Raw genomic sequence first — 3784 nt, forward strand, 5'->3', positions numbered from 1 at the left:
CTGCAAAAGGGGAATTACATTAACTACCTCCCGGCTGGCCGTTGTAAAAAAAAAAACTGCCGGCCGGGAGCTCTCTAGATCTGAGTGGGCGTCTTTAGATGTCCGCTCAGCCACGCCCACTCGCGCGCGCAGGCAAACACCGACAATTTAAAAACAGCCACCGATGCCTGTTAACATACATCGCTTGTATGAGCTGCCAGCCAGTGTGTCGTCCCCTCCCGTTGTCACGCTGGTCCCGGGCTCCGCTGTGCCTGGTGCGAGCCCGGGACCAGCATAGTGCCCCCGTCACAGGGGGATCAGAGGGAGGTCGGTACATCACTTCCGCATTCCTGTGTCACTCTCCCAGCTTCAGAAGCTGGAGAGAAGCTGATGAAGCAGATCTGTGACTCAGTTCTATGCTCCATGGTAGTAATCTCCTGGGGGGCCCAGAGGATTATGGTGCTGGAGCCCTTCCGTGGACCCCCCAATGCAGCCAAGATCTTGGCATATATCGGTATTGCCTGCCACAAATCCAGACCCAAACTGGTGCTGGGACAACTTAAAGTGCTCCTCTACTTTGCCCATGTGGGTCAGGTTTACTTTCTAGAGGCATGTGTTGAAGCGCGCGCGTACACACGTGTACACACACACACACACACACACACACACACACACCCACACACACACACGCTTGGACAGTAGTCACAACTCTCCTCCATACTTGGGAGTACCTCCAACAGCTGAAGGGAGATTTGTACTGCTGAGGACGTTTTGCTACGCATTGGACATCACAGGTGTAATATCAATTTATAGAGGGACTCAAGATCAATAGAACGCTTTGTAATCTGCCATACAGGAATAAACTACTTTGGCTTAGACTCTGTCTTTGCATTGCCTGGGGATCTTGACGAGTCAGCAAATTCACTGTACTGTCTGTTCACAATGGGTCTCACATGTCTGTTGTGGAGAAGGTGACATTTGAAATGGAACACTTCCAGGTGTAAGTACAGATCCATACGGCGTGCAGGTCATATTGGGCCGCTCCCGCAAAGGACAGGTGCATCTTAGGTGAGCATATGGCCGCGCCCAGCCGTAGAGAAGAACAGGCTGCTGCGTACAATCACAAGCAGCACCTGTCCTTCCCCGATATGGCCAAGCACACCGCTCGGATCTGTATGGGCCAGCTTCGTGTGAATGAGGCCTAAGCATGTGTACCTCTCCTCCTCCCCCCACCTGCTCCGGAAGGACTCTAGGGGGTCTATTCACAAAGCTGCCGAAGGATCTGGCCGTAGCTTCGGCCGATCCTTCGGCTAGCTTCGGCCCCAGGACCCCTTCGGTTCAGGAGAACCGAGGGGGTGCTGTACGGGCTATTCACAATAGCCCGTACAGCTCCCGATCACGGCCGAGCAGCTCAGTCGAGCGCTGAGCCGTGCTGAAAGCCGAAGCTGGCCGAGCGGCCGGCCATTGGCCGGCCGACAGCCTGCTTCTGACAGCTGGGCGGAGCCAGCCGTGATCTTACGGCTGGCTCCGGCCACTTGCAGTGAGATCAGCGTCCCTGGTTACCTGCTAACCAGGGACACTGATCTCCAAACAGCAAACTCTCCCTGGCGCCCCGGGAGTCTCCCGCTCCCGGCCGCCAAGGAGAGAAACAGTGCTGTCTTTTTTTTTCTTTATTCTGACACGATCGATGTCAGAATAGAAAAAAAAAAGATTTTTCCCATTGAAAAGCATTGGGACATTACTATTGGCTATTTCAATTTGCAATAGCCAATAGTAAACTAGCATTGTACCCGCCCTCTGCTGATGGACCTGATGGGGAACTGCAGCAGAGGGCAGGTACAATGCTAGTTTACCATTGGCTATTGGAAATTGAAATAGCCAATAGGAATGTCCCAATGCTTTTCAATGGGAACATTTTTTTTTTCTCTATTCTGACATCAGAATAAAGAAGAAAAAAAAAAGACACATCAGTGTTTCTCTCCTTGGCGGCCAGGAGCGGGAGACTCCCAGAGCGCCCGGGAGAGTTTTTTTCTTTTTTTTGACAGTAGCAGAGCTGCCGGAAAATAGGAAACTATTGTGCGGAGCTAGCTGTCACTGCTAGCTCCGCACAATCGTTTTCTATTTACTTTTTTACCTCTGTTCTGCTCGGTACCTCTGAGGGACCCAGCAGAGCCAAATGCCACTCAGCGGCATTCGGCTATTCACTCACTGCTGTTCGGCATCTATAAGAATAGCCCGAGCAGCAGTGAGTAGCCTCCCGGAGGTTCGGCTCAGCCGATCCAGATGTTGGATCGGCTGAGTCGAAATCCTTCAGCACTTCGGGTTGGCCGAACATGCTGAGCATGTTCGGCCGACCCGAAGCGAGCCGATGTACAGCTGAAATCAGCCGTACCATCCTGAAGTGAATAGCCGAACAGTGTTCGGCTCACTTCTGATCGGTCATTCACTCGGCTGCCCTCGGCAGCTTGGTGAATAGACCCCTTATAGTAATTGTTCATGTTTGCATGTGAATTCTACAGCATGGTGTTAATTCTTATCCTACTCAGACCTGTTCTTACAAAGCCATTTACCCTTATAGTAGTACCAGCACTCAGGAGCAATTCTAGTTAAACTCCTTCCTGCATTCTGTTTGAAGTGGAACTATGGCAGGGGGGGGGGGGGGGGCAACCAATGCAGTCGCCAAGTCTCGACCAGTAAGCCACAGCTTGGTTTTAATTTATACTTTAAACCAGAATGCACTCCATGGGACAGCTCTGACTTCACACCACAGCCTCTATTTTATGAATGGGCCCTTAACCTTCACACGGCTGTTTTTAAAAAATAGGCCACATTGTGCATACCCCCTAGTGGCATATAATGGTCAGAACATCCCTCACACTCCACCGATATCCTTTCCCAGGCCAAGCTGTCCAGCAGTGGACAGAAGCATTCAGATGGCTGCTGCGGCGCTAGAACTGAAGGTGGTTAGAAGACACAGGCCAGAGAGGCAAACCTAACACATTTTATTGCGTCTTTTATTGAGTCTTGCATTAGGATTTGGAGGCCAACAGGGTCTAAGGCCTTGGTTCTCAATGGTGGTGGGTCATGACCCAAAAGTGGGTCGCAACCCTGTGTGTGTGTGTGTGGGGGGGGGGGGCGCCTTCCACCTCTCTAGCCTTCCCCTAGCGCAGCACTGCCAGTTCTCATGCCAAGCAAAATATGCTGCCCGGTGCCAAACGTCAGCTTGAGGTGGGGTGGGCTGGAGCTATAGCCACTAGGGAGCACCATCCACATGTGCAGTGCTTACACCTCCCTCACGTGTCCTGTAGAGGTGCCTGGACCAAAGTGACATCACATTCTGGCTCCTGGGATCCCTACAGGACATGCTGTACAAACAATGCACATCTGTCTGGTGCTCTGTCACAGCAGCCCAGGCTGAGGAACCACTCTAGTGCCATCGAGGTAGGGGGACTGCGTGCAGTGGCGACTCTAGGAACAATATGTAGGGGGGGCACATAAGATACAACAGTCAAATCTGGGGGGGCACTAATAATTTTCATTGCATGTCGCAACCGCTAGGCACCGATGAGCTGATTTAATTGCGGATGGCATCGGCACCCCGCGTTTGCGACATTTAGTCCAACGCCGCCCACAATCCCGCATACCACAACTGCCAGGCGCTGATGCCATTCGCTATTTAATCTGCTCTCGACGTCCGGCAGTTGTGGAATACAGCATGGACTGACTGGCAACAAGTACAACCCAGAGGCCCATGATAACTTCCCCCACCTGCGCCGACAGTGACCGAGCAGCACGAGCCGCAGCC

This window comes from Nanorana parkeri, unplaced genomic scaffold (assembly GCF_000935625.1).
Source record: "Nanorana parkeri isolate BGI_ZX_2015 unplaced genomic scaffold, ASM93562v1 scaffold1367, whole genome shotgun sequence".
NCBI classification, from domain to species: Eukaryota; Metazoa; Chordata; class Amphibia; order Anura; family Dicroglossidae; genus Nanorana; species Nanorana parkeri.